Genomic DNA, 18801 nt, shown 5'->3' with positions numbered 1-18801 from the left:
GTTTCCACAGGTGCCCCATCCTCCATCCATGCTCTTTCTCCCCTCAGATAAGCATGACTTAGCCCACCGGGTTTGGTAATCACATGTTTGCAAGAAACAAGTGTCCTTGGCTTTATGAGCCCCTTATTTATTGCCTGAATTGCCACTTACGATCTTAAATTTAAAACTGATACAAACTGTGTCAGACAGCAGAGAGCTCTGCAAGTTATAGCAAGAGTTTGTGATTTATTTTTTTTTTAACTCAGTGGTCCACTAAGTAGGAAAGGCCCATGCATACTGCACATACGACAGAGGTGCTGGCACAGCAATCAGTTGTGGCAATCAGTTTTAGGATTCCTATTATGGGACAAAGAAATCTTGTGGTGGGCTGTGTTACCTTCCAGTTAAGGCTGATAAGAGCCTATCTCTATTTGTCTGTCCATCTGTGCTATGCATGTAGTTGATGGAGTATATAATAAATCCCTAACTTCTGCCTCAGCTAAAAATACCATGTCAACTGGATATTACAAGCAAGCAGCTTACTCATGGCAGGGATTTCTTTTTTTCCTTTATAGCCTTTGCAGCCAGAGAAAAGTGATTGCAGCTTTTCCTTCTACCACAGAGGTATTTTAGCGCTCCATTTGTTAGGTATCAAGTACATGTTTAAGCAAAGTATGGCATGTTGCTTCCTACCTTAATTGTTCTCATAAGTAAGCACTGCATTTGACAGAGAACCAAAGACACAGTCAGTCTCGTGTTACAACACAGTTAACGCACATCTTTATTCCTACAATCATCTAGATTTGGCAGGGCTAATATGTAATTAAGCAACCAAACTTGGCAGTTATCAGTAAATAAATACTATTGTGCTCCAGCAACTTTCTCCATATTATAAAAATAAGGTTTTTCCACATTATCTCCAATGATTTGCTCTGAAGGTTTTCTGTGCAATTGATTTCCACTGGGCCAGAAAGCTGCTAATCAGCTGAAGACTCTACAGTGTGCATCTTGCCAGTTGTGTAACAGTTTTAAAAATATTTTTTCTATTACCTACCAATGTTATTTAAGTTTTCTTCAAGGTTTGTAATACAGCTCTAAGTGTTAATTTATTTAAATTATTTTCCAATATACCTTGAAAATCACAAAAAATAGAAATAAATGGATAAAGCATGGAGTGCAAGTTTGTGTTACTCCAGACTGTCTCCTTGGCTTCATCTTCACGTAAGCACAGAAAATGTGAGTCGAATGTAAAGAAATTGGAAAAACACCAGCTTAAGCAAGACAAATTACTGTATTGCTGAATAACATGAAGAACAAACAATCATGTGCAGTTCAGAGAGAAATCTGGAATTTTTAATAGATCTTATATAAATATGTGATCATTATCAACTCCACAACATTTTAAGATGTCTGCTATCATGTAAGGTCTAGCAAAAAATCTCACATTAATATCTCTAATTTCACTCTCTGAGTTTTGAGGGAAAACCCCCACCTCCTACCCAGTGAGGAAAGCTGAGGAAACTTCAACCGGAAATCTCCAGCTGTTATATTTGAGGGATAAAGCTTACCACTTAAATTGTTTCATGGATTCTTATACATTTATTGCAGCAATAATAAGATCTCTATGACAACAATTCTAACAAATGCTTTCTGAACACTGGTGTTGCACAATACATTTCCCATGCTTCAAATGATAAAACCATTACACTGATTCCCATCAATTGCCTTTGGAGTAAGAAATTACTTGTTAGGATGTTTTACTAAGATGAGGGAGTGGGGGGGGTAGCACTGAAACACACAAAAAGGTCTAAAATTTGGGATGTCTGAGTACAGAAACAAATGCAGGACTTCATGGTGATGTCAGTGGTTTTCCATCCCTCCCCCTTCAGGGTGACAGGCATCTTCTGGCCTTCTGGATAAGCCTAGCTACATCAGCCAAGACACCAGCTAGAGCACAATCAATTGGGACTCCGAATAATCCATTCTCTGGAAGTTTCTCAGTGCATTTTACCTATTCTTTAAATTAAGACATAATAATAATAATAGCACAAGACTTCCACTCAGATCTTCTAGCACACTACCAATCCTGTGCTCAGGGTTGTTGCATGTTAGCATTGTTAAAATGATGAGTTCTGCAGGAACACAACTAATCAGTGCCTATTGACATTCTCTCCTGCCTCCTCCTCATCTCCTGTGGAAGATCATTAGGAATTGACTGTTTTGGCCCAATATATGTAGGTCCAGGAAGCCCAAACTGCATTTCAAGCTGCATCATGGGGAAAGTACCAGGGGAGAATCAGAGAAAAGGCACCTCCCTTGCTTTTCACTCTGCACTAGCTGGGCTGCATAAACAGCTGTATAATTTAACAAGACTCCCCACAGCTGAAAATTTCAATGGAGAAGGTGAAGTATGTATGAACCACTCGTAATGTCTGCATTATGCCCTACCACTAATATGTATAGTTTTGTATGTGCCAGCATTGTGAAACAGGCTATGAAATAGGACTAAACACGCCACAAGATGCATTAAACCTGCTCAGTTTGTTCATACAGTGTGAATGGGAAGAGAATACATGAGAAGCATGAATAGGTGCTAAACCCCTCCCTCAGCGTGTTTGATTTGCCCATTTATTTTTGGTTAGTAATAATGGTGCTGTTATATAGCTATTACAGTTTTCTTTCATGAGCCTGAAAGCACTTCAGAGGTATCTGTCAGTATTTACATTATCACTTTGAAACCGGTTTTAAATATCGCTGTTTGCACATGCTGCATGCAATCACAGAGGACTGGCCACAGAGGAAGTCTGAAGGCTCGAAGCAGTAACCTCTGCATGACGTGGGTCACTTGCAGAGCAACGTGCCCTGTCAGCTGCAAACATGCCATGGCACCAGCAGCCTGGGGGAGCTGGGGTGGGTGAAAAGCCAGGCTAAGCAGTCTTGGCATAGCTCTCTGACAAATGAGGCATGTAAGTCAGATTTCCAGAACTCCAGTGCAATGTTTCAACCACAAAAGCATTCTCTGATGAGATTAGCACTTCATTTAAATATACTGTCTACTACTTGATACTTAACTCTCTCATAAATTAAGAGCCCAGAATTTCAAAAATCCCCCAGGAGAATACTGCTAGCATTCCACCTCTTGCAGATGCCCATCAGTCCTGTGACACCTCTGAGTCCCTCTGCCAGGGTGCTGGCCACATGCACTGCTAAAAGACAGGGGCAAAGTCCTTTCAACGAGTCATCCCACAAAAGCCTATTTTCTTTTTTTTTTTTTTTCTGAAATAGGAATGAGTTGAAAGCAGCCTCCCCTGTTTGCAGCAATGCCTGTTTCCATGGCACCCAGAGCAGCAGCTGAGGGCCTTGTTATCGCAAGAACTCTAATAAATTTCAGCAAATTGCTGGGAATTGCCTCCCCCCACCCCGTTAACCCAGACGACCCTCCAGTCCTCTAACCTCCAATATGGTCCAAAAGTCTATGGCGCAGTTAAAATCTTTATAGGGACAATAGTTTGGGTGGGAGGTTTTCTAATCAAGATATAAAACAGAACAGACATCTTCTTTCATAGAGAAACAGAGAGAAGGAAAAAACCCAAAACCTAGAAATTCTCCTACTTATCATGGACTTGACAGGGCTTTAAATATGATTGTCTGATGAATCCTACCTAAGCAGCATCTGTCTCGCACCCACCAAAGAGCAACCATGGATGGCCTCGGAGACAGAACATAGTCTCCCTTTAACTGTGTTCCCAAAAAGCTGATATGCTGACACTCTGCCCTGTGACTTTTTGAAAAGAGATTAATGAACATGGGCATTTTACACTCAAATATATTTTTCATCACTCTGATATTCATTTCTGTAAAACCTCATGAATATGTAGAAGAGTCTTCACTTCTCTTTAGGATCTTCCAGGCTCAGTGCTTTTTAGATGCCTTTTGTTTCTAAGGTATTGATTCTGTGGTTTCTACTTTGATTTTATGTACAATTATAACTGACTGAATAAGGTTTACGAAACTGTGAAAAGCAATGGAAGAAAACTAGAAACTAGCTTTTCATAGATTCAAAGGTAACTGAAAAAATCTGTACAGTATCCCTTGTGTCATGTTAATTATTCCAGTGTCAGCCCATATTACATTGGCCTGTAATTCAAAACGTGCATTTATCCCTGTGGTAACAATCAGATTTCAGAACTAAGGAGAAATCAGAAAGCAGTATTCAAATGCCTGGAAGAAAAAAAAAAAAAAAAAAAAGAAAGAAAAAAGAAGCATTACTAACAACTGCATTTGAGAACTCAGTATTAATACAAGATCTTGTGCTAAATTCTAAGTACCTGCTTGCCAGAGATATCCTTAATGTTGAATGTTACCAAGTGATTACATTAAAGGAAATCAATAAACATTGGGCCCAAGCTAGTACATTTTCAGGTTGCCATCAAATGCACAGTATTATGTAGAGAAGCTGTAGAGCAAAGCTGCCATCAAATTTCCTTCCTTTGCCACAGCAGAGGAAACAGCGGTTCTCCACGTCCTGTTCTTAGTTCAATACCTGTAACTGCATCTGCTCCACTCTGTGTCCCCACACTTGACAGACGTGCCTTGTGACCCAAACTCAGTAAATAACTGCTCAAAATATGCATCTTCTCCCAAACAACCTGTAATTCAGTTAATGAATAATAAAAATAGTAGATCCTATAGAACCATAGGACTACATATTCCTAAAAACATGGCTTCTTGGTATACTGTGAAAAATAAAACTAAAAAGCCTCAACTGAATTTCATAGAGAAAAACTGCTCTTTCCCACATTTAGATATTAACATTTCTGTATGTAAAAATCTTGCTAAAAGTAACTGTCCTGCAGCTAATTACAGGGAAAAATATACACAAGTAAAATCACATAAACTTAACGAAAGCATCAAAGCTCACCTTACAGGAAATGGTCTTTTTTGGGGGAGCCACAGGAAAGAATACATGGATATGCAAGAAAAGAATATGTGGACAGGGAATAACGATGGCAGAGTGAGGCTGCTGTTCTTTGGCAAAAATAACTTAATCACTAGAGCTACTGACAGGTTGTTTTAATATGAGAAACAATATACAATAAAACTATAGAAGATTTTCTCAGGGTTTTGGGAGACACTGCTGTAACATATCTATGTTATCTCAAAGAGATTAAAATTTCACCCTGGCATCCCAGGCTATACCATATGGTTTGCATACTCATTTCTTGAGGAGCTGCATGCATGCTCTGCAGAGGCACAGGGAGTATATTCAAAGAAAATACAGCACCAGCAATCTCCATTTCATTCACAAAGTGCTTAATAAAATGACTGAGATTACTCCAGTTTAGCACATCATTATAATTCATTTCACAGCCATAATATTCGCAGGTTCAGACACTAAAAGGACAATAAAAATGCTTAGGACGTATTCTCTCCAGTTAATAAGCACGACGCAATTCAGCAAACTTACTTCAACTTCTGGGGAAGCGCCAAGAACGTTAATAAACTAAAGCGGTTGAGGAGTCTATTAATTTGGGACAATGTCATTTATATTCAGATACTCTCTAGGAATAGTTGCCTGGACACAATCCTCACTGATTGGTATTTTGCACTGTTCCCAGCACTCCAGCAGTTTTCCTTTCACTCCCTGCCCTTGAATGGACTTTTTCCCTCGCAGATGCAAAGCCCTCTGCACACCGTTACAAGATTGTGTCCTGTCTGCAGCCACTGGAGGGGTCCAAACAAACATGCCATTTATGAAGCATTTTCCTCCAAATATGTGGAAGGGATGACCAAGCAGCTTCCTCCAAGGCCTTTTTGTTCAAATAATCCTAGTCAGACTGCTCGCAGCTGGTGTAGGCGTAAAAATCCTGCTTTTGAGCCATGTAAAAATTGCCCCCCTGCTGACTGAGCTTCAGCTCCATGTTACGCTTCAGCTCCATGTTATAGATATTTTTTTTCCTTTTGTGATCATTTGACAGACTGCAAGATTTAAACAACCAAGGGACCAGTATTTTTGTTTTAAAACATGGCAAAAAACATTTTGCTAGCAATGCACATCATTCACCCTCCAGTGAGTGACACCACACCGCTGCCACCACCCAGGACTTGCTGCCATTTTTGTTGCGACACCTTTACTACTGGCTGAGCAGGATCGCACTTAACACCTCCTTTCCCACATAGCACAGCCCTTATTCACCCCACTGAAAATATCACAGCCATCCCTGTCGATCTGTGCTTAGCTAAATGACAAAAAACTGTGGTGTCTGTCCCCTCCATCAGGTTGCTCACTGTTCACTTGTGCCATGAGGTCATTAGATGAAAACTACGCCATATAGTTTGCCCTGGTAATAGATGCTCTGAATATTTCAAATCGCACTGCTGTAGCAAAACGTATTAAATACCATTGAGGGAATATTAAGCAACTCCAGAAAAAAACTAGCATTCTACCCAATTTCTTTCTTTGTGTCTCAGGCAGGTAAATTATTAGGAACTTGTTATCAGAGAGCAAAACATTTCAATCTTCCACAAGATAATAGTAATAAGACGTGACAACAACCATAATTTGTGCATTAGAATAGATCAAAAGAGCTATTATAAAGGTTTGATAGTGGCTCATTTACAATGGCAGATGTGTGACATTTTGTAAGTTTGTGACATGGCTCTCATTGTTTTGCATTGTAATTGCTACAGCCAGGGCTCCATCAGCTGCTAATGCACCTGATCATTGACATTAGGAAAATATTTACTAAATGGGGCAAATAGTTACAGGCCTAAAATGATTATAGAAGAGCCTGTGTGATTTGAGGCAGGGAGAATGAGTAGAAAAAAAGCCAAATAGTGAGAGTATGAGAATTCGCCCACCAGCCTAAGTCTGATATGGCCAGTAGCTACACCATTGCCAACAGAACCACAAGCTTGGCTTTAAACATGGAGGAGATCTCAAAGATGGCACAGAGCAGAGGTTGCCTGACAATCTCAGCTGAGGTTAGGGACAAAGGCAAAAAGGGCTGGGAGCTAATTATAAACAACAATAAATCTTCCCCATCTCTTTTCCCTATACGACACCTTTGGTTCCCCCCCCCTTCCACCCCCACCTCCTTTTTTCTCTCTCACGAGGATTAGGGAAAGGCTGACTTATCTTTGCTGCATCCTGCAGGTGCATGAAATGTAACCTTGCTACCATGCTTCCTGTGCAATATCCAGTTAACTGAGCCTACATGGGTGGATCCTGTGCAGGTTAAGGAGGGTACCCGGTTCCTGTGGTGTATGTCCAGTTTCCTACCTGCACATGCTCCTTTCCTCAGTCTTGGTAGGGGAAAGTAGTTCCTACACCTACAACTATAAACCAAAATAAATGTTTGAAAGAGAGAAAATTAATTATTTGGTTTTGATGGGTTCTGCTTATCACTGCTATATAATTTAACCTAATAGTACTGCTCCACACAACTGATGGGATTTATCAAGATTCTTTAACAGCTAATGTTTGAAAGTGTTACCTTATTGATTAGATTTCATATGTTTACTTACTTGTATCTCCTCCAAAACACTTTCCACACTTTATTTTGTCTATAGTTCAGTTCTACTTACTTATATATTATAACACATAATTTTATATAATTATAATATACAACAAAATGAATGCAAGGTTCATGGTCAATTTGAAAGATCAAAAGCAAGACATGAATTCTTCTGGCTGAAAGTGACTTCTGAAAAGGTTAATTATTCCTCTTTATCTCTGATTTACTTCTTAAAGCTTTCTGCTAAGTTACAGGAGATCTGAAAGGATTTTGCTTTTCAGTCCTGACCACAGAATGGCACAGCAGAATATGAAAAGCTCAAATAGTGTGCAAAATGTGATGAGTTATTGCTACTATTTATGAAGTATCAGGAACAACTCCTGCTTTCAATTATTTCTGAAGTTACTCCACTGAGACTGATCCCCTATTGCCCTGCATAATATATACATTAAAACATATACGAAGTGAGTTAGAAAACACTCCTGGTCTGTTCTGCACATATTTCAACTTGACATGACACTGATAAAAAGCCACAAGAGAGCCACTTGTTTCTAAAAAAGATGCTTAAGGCTAACGGATACTATTATCTATAAACCTGATGTGTATTTGAGGAGGGCTGGAGGGGAAAAATAAGCTGTATTTCTAACACGTCCTGTCAAGGCACCTGGTTAAAATTTTCATTGAGTTTAATGGGACACACTTGGTTTCTGTTGAAAACAGAGCAGGAACATAACATCAGTTTCACAGAACAGATTATTAATATATCTTACAATACGGTTTCTAGAACAACATTAGCCCCAGAAAATCACATAAACACATAACAGCCCACTGCCTAAAGAGGTTAAACACAATTGCATTGCGGAGATAGCAAAGAGGAGAAAGTACCCGTTCGTGTGTGAGCCACTGCCTACGTGAGGGGAAGGAGAGATTCCCAAGAGCCACCCCTGGGGTGGGACGGGCTGGAGCAAGCCTGGCCATGGCCCATGTCTGCTGGGGGGGTCAGGGTGGAAAGAAGCAGTGGTGCTGTCTGCTGAGGCTCCTCCCCTCCAGGCCACCCAAGCAGCTCACCCACAGGACTGCGGAGGGTGCCAGTGCCCGGGCAGCAGGCGCAGGAACCTCTGAGGAGAGGCAGGGGCTGCCCACAGATTGGTCTGGCTGTTCTGGCCAGCTCCACGGGCCCCTGAGTGCCAGCAGAACTGAGCTCTTCTGGACGCCTGAGCTGGGGCATTTCCTCCTGCAGCACATCTCATCCTGTCACTAGAAGGGAGTGATGTGAACTCAAACATACAAGAAAGACCCTGTGTACCTCTACAGGAGTAAGCGGAAAGCTCTTGTGGGATGTATTGTGAGAACATCTGTTGGTCTTACGTGCAGTAAAAAATACTGGGTTGATTTTAGGTTTTACAGCATTCTTGTAAGAAAACTTTGAAGGGTGGTAAAGTGTCAGCTGTCCTCAGCAGCTTAATAATGTGACCTTTCGAGCGGCCAATGGGCTGATTAGCTCACAAGCCCATCAAAGATTCACTACTGTCACTGCCTTCTCCACATCTTTCCCCCAGGGCTCTGCTGCTTATTGCCACCGAGTTTTGCAGTAACTTGTGGCTTTCCACAAGTCATTCAGAATTACCAAATCCAAAGCCCCTTCTCTTTCCTTCTCTAGCTCTCAGCAAGCCTGCAGAACCTCAGCCACCCTCCACCACCACGCACCTCCCTCCTCCCTGCAGGGCTGGACCTGATGGCTGCAAGTGATTGCTGGCTGGGAGCCAGGGGTGTATAACCGGGCACCCAACAGCCTCCTGGAGCAGAGGCAGAGCTGAAATGGCAGGAGACCCTCCTGGCAGGAGGAAAGAGAGAGTGTGGTGGCCACTGAATGCTCACATCAGTCATCTCCTTGCCCTCACACCCAAGGCCGCAGCAGAACAAGTCTTCTGGCATGTTGCATAGAATTAGGCAACATGATAACATTTCCACCAGGCTGAAAGGTTTTGCATTATCTAATTTGGTGTGGCTTAATAAATAAGTTAGAGCAGTACAGAATGCTATAACACAATCATGTTGCATTAACATGCCGTAACTAATGATTTTTATTAACGCTATAGGAAAAGAGGCAGTGTTGAAAGTAAGTCGCATTCCCAGCATTGCCTGCTCATTCGTCCTCCCCACAAAAAACTGGAAAGCTGCCTCCTGCCAAGGGAAATGTAGTCAACTAATTCCAGACATCTCTGTGCCTAGTAACGGAGATTCGTTTCCCAGAAATAACACCATGGATTTCACAAAAAGTATTATGGCTTTTCATGTGATAGGATACCAACCACGTAAGGCTGAAATCATAAATACAAGAATAGGGGAACTGCTTGCAATGGGGAATTTAATGGATTCATCTGGCCTCTTTGGATTTTTTTGTTAATTCTTTATGAGCTTATTTGAACAAAACCTACTTATTTGACCACTAATTCATGCAAAGACATTTCTATCTATAGACCGCTTGCGAATTATACACTGCTACTGCTGTCTCACAGTGTAAACAGTCACATAAATTATATAGTATCGACTCTATTTCCTGATCAAAGACTACCCAAAAAAATGCCGAAAAAGCACACAAGAAGTGTCACATCACTTGTGACAAAACTACTGACCATCAATCACCATGAGAATCCTTATCTCAGTGCATTTTTGCTTTTGCATTTACACATTCTTGGTGCAAACATGCTTTCCCATCTATACAACAGCAGACCTGGAGAATGATACAGCTTTTCAGAGAACTCCTTTTAAATGACATGAAATCGCTGGCATAAGAAAGGGCTCCAAGATATGGGGTAGCTTCAACTTTATTAAAATAACAAGAGCATCTTAACATAATAACTTTACATTCTGTCAGGGTAAATAAAAGGAAAGACTGAGGAATTTTTAAATGCATGTCTCGACCTCTTTCCCTTTGGAATTGTTACTGATCAGTTTTTTGCATTAGCACCACGTGACCTATTGAATCTACCTGTTTTGAAGATATATTGCCCTACTTTACAGTGGGGATGGTTTTAGAATAAAAGAAAAGCAAGGCTGAATACCTTGTTGGAAATGGGGGGCACTGGTCCTTAACAGCAGTTTCCCTGTGTTCTGCCAAAGGCCAGCTGGAACAACTCCTGTTAACTTCCTGAATGGCAAGTTTTCAGAGCACCACTTTCAAATAATATTAAAATTGCAAATATAATGTGAAGTTTGTGGCTACAGAGTAAGTTCTACTTGATTAAAATAATAAACAAAACTGACAGGATATTAAACTGAGTTTCCATGAAAACAATTCTCTGTGGTCTCCTGTGCAGGTTCCTCATCTCAGAGCTTGATTAGCCATTGCCATCGAGAGCAACCCCCAGCTAAGAGCTAGCCCAGGGGGGACAGCAGGAAATCCAATACAATTTCACCCTGAAAAGATTTTTTGTTTGGGGTTTTTTTCCCCCCCAGCACTGCCAAACTCACATGACTTCAACACAAAATTGCCAGACACGTTTAATACCAAACAGTTTTTAATCTATGAGGGAGAAGTAGGAAAACTTAAAACAGTAAAAAGCCACAAAATCAAATACCAGAGGTCAAGTACAACACAAAAAGTACTGAAATGGCAACCAGTTGATCTTACGTGGATGACAAACTATTAGTAGCTCATCTACAATTATTTAAAAGCCCACCTCCTCTTGGTCCTTCCCAAGCTTGCGGTCGGTGGCTATTATGAATATTTGCTGGAGCAAACATTCCTTCTCTTAGACCCCACTGTTTGTGAATCCCATGGCTTGGCTGTTAAGGCACTTCCACATTCACTCACTGCATCTACTATGCTTCTCTGCCCCTGACAGTGAAAAGATGATTCAGACTAAAAAGGCAACCAAATGGTAAAGGAAGGCACAGGCCTTGTATAGTACTGCATACAGTCTTGTACCTGATGGCTGCTGATCTTTGTGAAACTCTTCCAAGTCTTAATGTCAGACAAGAAAGAAATAATAAGCATACTAACAAGGCAATGTTGTGAAGCTTAGGCAGTGCCTGTGTTAGTCAAGTTGCTTTTCAAGAGCTGGGATTATGTTTTTGACATTTTAGATATATTAGGCAGATAAACCTGGCACTGCTATTTCTTTGCAAGAAGTGGTGATGTATTAATGACAAGGGAGGAAAGAATTGAGCATATATAGAGAGGGGTGAAATCAGTTTGGTGGAATCTCATAATTAAAGTTGTGCCTCTTACACCATCACTCATCATGTTTTGTCCCACAGAGCTCTTGCAGTCAGAAGGAATACTTAGTGAAAAACATTCCCCATGTGTATTCTATGTGTGTCTCTGTGTGTGGATGTAATGCCGATGTCTCTTGCTGAATGAGAATAAATACTTATGTAGAAAAGAAATCAGGGCGGTTCATGAAAGAATAATGAAAGACTGTTCTTTATACTGACACTTATTGTTCATATTTAATATTAAATAGACTTCAAGGATATGTGGGGACTTTGACTAACTGTAACTGCAACATACAGTCTACATAAACCCTAAGCCTACCATTTGAAGACAAGACCAAACCTGGCAAACTGGGGTGCATGTAATTGTACGGCTGGGTGTAATTTATCCAACCTAATAATACAGTTACATCTATACTAATCCCTAAGCAATAACCTATGTTAGGCTAGCAGATAGCGTAGTCCCATATGCATAATTCAAGCAAATGATTAAGATGATTGTAGATTTCCTGTGGGTAATATTTAGATTTAGAGCTATTAAACTTTGCAACACATAGCCTGGTTTCTACAGACTTAAGAGTAACAGTGTATTTGGTACATATCATTCCTCGCTACTCAGTTGGTCCTTACGCTGTTTGGTGTCTCTGTTATTTTCCTTTTGCTCTTAGTAGAGGGGATTTTGAACAATAAAGTTAATTCGGAAACACATATTAAGTAACAAATTCCTGATTTATGGAGGGGGACATATTCATAGTAGTATGACAGTAAAGCATTTACTCCACAGCTGATTCAGTTCTTGACCCAGTAGAGAATGAGTCAAATTTAAAATTTGATCCAAAACAATTTTACTCTTCCTTAGCCCTTGTCGTGGTTTAGCCCCAGTCAGCAACTAAGCATCACACAGCCACTTGCTCGCTCACTCCCTCAACCCTTGTGGGAAGGGGGAGAGAATCAGAAAAGCAAAAGCAAGAAAATTTGTGGGTTGAGATAAGAACAGTTTAATAATGAAAATAAAATAGTAACAGTAACAATGCCAATTATAATAATAATGATGATGATTGTAATAATAATAATAATATAAAAAGGAAAATAACAAGAGAGAGAGATGAAACAAAAAAAAAAAAAAAAAGAAAGAAAAAACCACAAGCGATGCAACTGCTCACCACCTGCCAACCAATGCTGCCAGTCCCCGAGCCATGATCACTGCGTCCCCCGGCCAGCTCCTCCCAGTTAACATACTGGGCATGATGTCATATGCTATGGAATACCCCTTTGGCCAGTTTGGATCCACTCTCTTGGCTGTGTCCCCTCCCCTCCCAGCTTCTTGTGCAGCTGGCAGAGCATGGGAAGCTAAAGAAGTCCTTGACTAGTACAGGCACTACTCAGCAATAAATAAAACATCAGTGTGTTATCAACATCATTTCCATACTAAGTCCGAAACACAGCACTATGCCAGCTATGGTGAAGGAAAATTAACTCTATCCCAACTAAAACCATGAAAGCCCTTTATATCTTTTAAGCCTTTTATGAGCACAGAAATTTTCCACCTGTTTCCTGCTAGAGTTTTGATTATTTATCCTGTATTACAAAGAAAATGTCTGATCTCACCTTTGTATTTTAAAAAGACATTTTTTCATCTTTTGTCTAAAGTTATTACCTGTCCCATTTTCAATGGTTCTCTTTATTTTTCATGTAAATGTAACTAGAATTTCTTTTGAAATGTCCAAGAATTAAGTCAAATAGAAAGTCTGACCTGCCAGTAAATTCTTTAAGGATCTGACACAGAGAACATAGCAAACACTCAAACAGTTCTGAAACTTCCTTAAGAGGATATATACAAAAAGCCCGACACTTGCTGGTTAAGGCAACAGTGGATAGAGACTCTGATGGAGAATTTCACTAAAATGACATACTAAAAATTATTAGCCACCCTACCAGGGGAAGCACAAAGTAACTAGTATTTACTTTGCAAGAATAAATGTGTGAAATTACATATTCTGTCTGTGACTAGCCTTTATTTTTACCACCCACTATGGTGAAACAATACGGATTTCCCTCTCATAGAGCCTATAAGCCATAGTAGGAGCAATTTCACCATAATAAGAATTTTAAAATTATCCCAGATTCGGGCAAGGGCAGCACATTTGTTTAAGTATTTACTTGGGAAAGTCAAAATAATTTATTTTTAGGACCGTAAATGTCTGCTCAGTCATTCTTTTGGTGCACCGTTTCTGACTTCATCTTGAGGCATTCTTCTTTGGTCTCTAGGAAATGACAGAAGAGGACAGCCATGCTGCATAAGCTGTCGGGTGAAGCACTGCTGTAGCTTGAGGATGTCACATATACACTGCACTCCTGGCAGAAGCCATTTGGCCACCTTGGGGTCTGCAAGAGCTGAAATATCTACCTCTAGCTTATAAACTTTCATAACTTATAAACTCTGATTGATATTAGTGGTTCTCTACCTATGCAGGAATGTTGGATTGGGGATTTTTGGTTCATTTGTTGGTTTTAAGTACACATTGAACTAAATTTCCACAGCACAGTGACACACAGTTCTTCCTCTGATCCAAGTCAAATTTCAAAAATCCATTCCTAAGTCAAAGGAAAGCTCTGTTTGCACCATTCACATTTCAATAAACATGGCAATTCACTTGAAAATTTCCAAGGTGTTACACTAACCCAAATCAATCCCTTTGAAATTTTGTAAGCATTTTCAGGACCCTGATTTGCCAGCATTTTTGAGTTGCTTAATCAGGGGACAGCTGCGGGTAGATGCTTAGAGGATTAGGCTGTACCTTGCTAATAAGAACTGACTGCAACATCTCAGAAAAGAGTGAAAGTCATTCTATAAATAGTTAAGATTTCTGTTATAAAATGCATTTACATATATTAATTCAAGATGCCATAATTGAGGTAACTATTTCAGAGGAATGTATAACAAAGAAAAAGTCATTAATAATCTCTTACTGTGTGTGATTCTGGGAAGAGAACCTGATTGAGACAAGCTAACAATTTTTTGCATTTGGAAAGAAATAATTGTTATATTCTCATTGGTTTGATATAAATTGCTAGTAGTGAAAATGATAAGGGAAGCATACAAGTCTACTGATAGCATACACTGTCATGGGTCTTCTAAGGCTTTACTAAGTATATCACAGTGTTGTCATAATTGCAATCAGCTAAATAGCTGGTTAAGTGAGTGATGCAATTTAAATTACAAAATTAAAATGTTTGAACTATTTTCCTGCAGATTTGGAATGGCTCCTTAAAGGATTTAAAGTGCCAGTGGAGCACCAGGATTCTCTACAGTCAGTGATTGTCTGCTGTTTGCAATCAGCCTCCAATTTGTCATACTGCTTCCAACAAAATATTAATGTAATCAGATGAAATTACTTCCCTTCCAGCCCCACGTTTGGTTTGGAGTCATTGTCATGTTTGCTATTGTTTTAACTGAGTACATGGTGCTCCAAGGAAGTAAGAGACGGTGAGAGAACAAAAGGTGACAATTTAAAAATGATATTTCAAGTAACATTATAAAGTACTACACAGCATTAAAAAGCATGTTACTCTGGCCTAGGCCACAGTAGCCTAGAAACACCACCCCTGAGACCCCAGAAGCTTCCTAGTGGAGCGGAATATTTAGGCCCACTACCACACCATTGCTTTTGTCCAAATGTTAGCAGTGTTTTAATTAACAGCAGTAAAGCTATAAACTGTGAACATGAAAAATGTGTAAAGAAATTAAGTTACCCTAACAACACAGTAGCACAATTAGTCACAATTACTGGAGCTATAGATTATTAAGTGATTAAAAATGAGTCTTAGATAAAGAGGGTGAATTTGACTAAAAATGTTCCCATCAGAAAGATCTGACCTTCTTACCCATTAAAACTGAACATTAATCTGGAGATGAAAATCAAGTTACAATTGAACAGGGACAATTACATTTCAATTTTGGTTGACAGTAAGCCCAGGTTTCAAATCTAATACAGTTATTTTGTGACTTGGGGCACCTCATGTAAAGTTCTTTCCACCTCTAAATGAAGATAATACTTTCCTGCCTTCGTAAAGAGCTTTGAAACCCTTGCTGAATTGTTATTATTTATGTCAACACACTTGAAAGCATAACTCAACAAGATGGCTGTGTTTGCACATCTGAGCCTGGATGGAATTGTGAACAAAATATTTACTCTATCTGTACCCAAATAAATTTTGCTAGAAATATTGCACCAGATGACTTAATAACAGTTTGCTTGCTTGCTGCTTTTTCAAACAGAATTCTAAATAAGACTCTGGATCCTACCAAAATATATGCACTTGACTTTCTTCACTGAAACCTATCCACTGAAATCCATGAGACTGGTCACATGCCTTAGTTCAGGCTTAAGTACACATCTGTACAAGCAGAACTTAAGGGAACTTAAAATATGAAAACAGCCCTATTTAATCTACGCAAAGTCAACACATCCTACATCAACCTCACTTTTACGCCTTTGTCCTCATGTATCTGGTCTTGTCACAGTCCTGCTGAAGTCCTTGAATCAATGTCCTACTAATGTCAATGACAGATGAACTATAGACTTTTTTCACTTATTACAGATTCTGGCTGTCACCTAAAGAGTTGTCTGATCTCATTTTGTGTTTTTAAATTGTTCAACTTAATAAATAAGAAAAAGAACTAGAGTGTTAACTGATGGCTTGGTTTGATAGATTCAAATTAGTAGTAATGAGACTAGTGAATATACTGAAGAGGAGAAAAAAAAAAAGAGGAGAAGAGAAAAGAAGAGGAGGACGATTGGAAATGTATAAGCATGAAAGAAGTAGCTCTCTTTTAGCCTCTACCCTAACAAGTTATCTAATTATCTCCCCCGCAAGCTCTGTAAGCATTGCCCTGTTTCCAAGGGACAGCTATATTCTAATTACAGTACATGAGCGAGGAAAGAAGATGGCATTTAGCAGTAAAGAACAGGGCAAAAGAACACATCCAGTTTTTCGCTAAGCAGTATGACAGCACAGCCACTATTATCGAGTGTAGCTGCAGAAATGCCCTTAGAGGCCTCTCGACGAGGTGCGCTCCAGTGACAGGAGAAAGACAAATCAGTCACTCGTTTTCTCTCGTGCAGGAGATGGTGTGAATAACAGCTCTGACAATCCTGGGGCTGAACTGTGCTGAGCTTAAATATGGGGGTCCTTTCCTTTGATCCTCTGTTTGCACAGTCCAGGCACTGCTTTCCACTCCAATTGCAGACATGGCTCACACATAAAATAACCATTCAAAGTACCCTATCAGATAAACTGACTCAGCAAGCGTCAGAGAGACAAACTTCTAAAAGTCGTTAATTGCGTAAAGCTGCAAACAGCAGCAGAAGAAATCTTCACAAGTATCAAGCACCTAACTCCCACTGAAGCCAGAGAGCACAACTCTAGTACTGGAGTCCAGAAACATCTCTCTGGGTTTGTGTGCCAGGCCATACCTGCACCTGAGGGTGCTGCAGGCTGACCTCCACTGCAGAGGTCTGGAATGAGGATATAGTCCCATGCATTACCAGATTTCACAGTTGTGAAATATTTTCCTCCCTCCTAAACTGCCTATACAATTCTGAAAACAGGCGTGAGAAGGTATACCTACAATACATCCTTCATCATCACTGTTTGCTTGATGTGACATAAAGTAGTTGCAGTTGCATTGGCACACAAGTATCAATCATCTCTGGGAGTGAGGTATTTTTTCTCACATCACTAACTCCTGAGAATACGATGGCATATCCTCTCCTCGAAAGAAAGTAATTGTTCTTTCTTATTCTTAAGCCTTCTAGGTTTATTTCTTACCTAGTTCAGGAGTTTTCAGAGATCTAATGAAAGCCAATACGTACATGAAGGTCATGTGCATGGTCATCAGAAGCAACTGTATTTCTGCATTGCATCTGACATCAGTCATCATTAAGATCATGTTTTAGGTTTTCAGTGCAGGTCCCCAGGGAGAATATTGGCAACAGAGATGCAAAACCAGAAGTAAAAATACAACAGGGTTTTTTCATCTAGTATGAAGGCCACAAACAACATGACTGCACTTGCAGAAAATAGATACAAATGTTTTGATTTAACTATGACTCTGCTGTTAGCAAGGCGTACTTGCAAGATTCCCTCTTTTGCTCTGCTGTGAGCTAAAGGCAATGTAAAGCAAGTCAGTATCTAGCTGGACCTCATAATGAGAGCCAAGCACCATCTCTGACAGGACCTTGTATCGTTTACAAGGAGTGAATGACACATAGGCAAAATCAAAAGTATTACTTAGGGGAAAAAGTCCTAAGAAGTACCCCAGGGCCATAGATAAAGCTGTAACTGTGTCAAAGCAAAAAGCCTGAAATAAAAACCCTCTCTTAAATAAAAAAGAACAGACTAAAAACTGTATTAAAGCTGTTAAGGGCTTATTTTCTTATTCAGTGTCTTTTGTGGGTTTTTTTTCTTTGCTTAGCAACATTGGCCTTCTGTAGGAAAGCTAAAGATTGATTTGTTTTTATGATCCCTGATATAGTCAATGCACTGAGATATCTCATGGAAGTCAGAGCAAAGTTTAGAAGTCAACTCAAGAGAGGTTCAGAAAAGTTTGGGATATTTTTCCTTTATTTTTGGCTTCTGACCTAACATGCAAAAGAAGCCCAGCTCTAAACTTGAATTAGTCCCAGTTTTCTCAGCTTCTTAAAATTCTCTGAAAGTCAGAGAAGTGCTGATAGTGAAAGAATGACTTGATGCACCTCTAGCTCTCAATTTGAACTGCTTGAAACCATATCTCCTGCTGAATTGTCTGTGTTTATCTAAAACTGTGATTCTAAACTCATGACAAAGATTATTTGGATTATTATATCATGAACCACATGGAAAATCATCAGTCACGTTCCAGAAGAACAGGAACATATGTATATACACACATACATATATGTCTGTATATAGGCTAATACTTGAGAGCTTTTTGGTTGTATTTTTTTATTGTTGTTGTTGTTTCTGGGTTTTTCTTTTGTTTATTTGTCTGGTTTGTTTTTTAATACATATGTGTGTGCATGTGCCAACATGTGAGGAAATAAAT

General features: G+C 39.7%; 1 long non-coding RNA gene across 2 annotated transcripts in view; it reads right to left on the bottom strand.

Annotated features, from left to right (window-relative positions):
• The window catches only part of LOC135312548 (uncharacterized), a 259368-nt gene that overhangs the window by 86408 nt on the left and 154159 nt on the right, over positions 1-18801 (bottom strand). For both annotated transcript variants that reach the window (XR_010372128.1, XR_010372129.1), the window contains exon 3: positions 7262-7317. This is a non-coding gene — a long non-coding RNA (uncharacterized LOC135312548). The remainder of the gene's footprint in view (positions 1-7261; positions 7318-18801) is intronic.

The sequence above is a fragment of the Phalacrocorax carbo genome, chromosome 3, assembly GCF_963921805.1.
Source record: "Phalacrocorax carbo chromosome 3, bPhaCar2.1, whole genome shotgun sequence".
Classification (NCBI taxonomy): domain Eukaryota; kingdom Metazoa; phylum Chordata; class Aves; order Suliformes; family Phalacrocoracidae; genus Phalacrocorax; species Phalacrocorax carbo.
The sequence above is the reverse complement of the archived record's forward strand: the minus strand, read 5'-3'. Positions and strand labels throughout refer to the sequence as shown.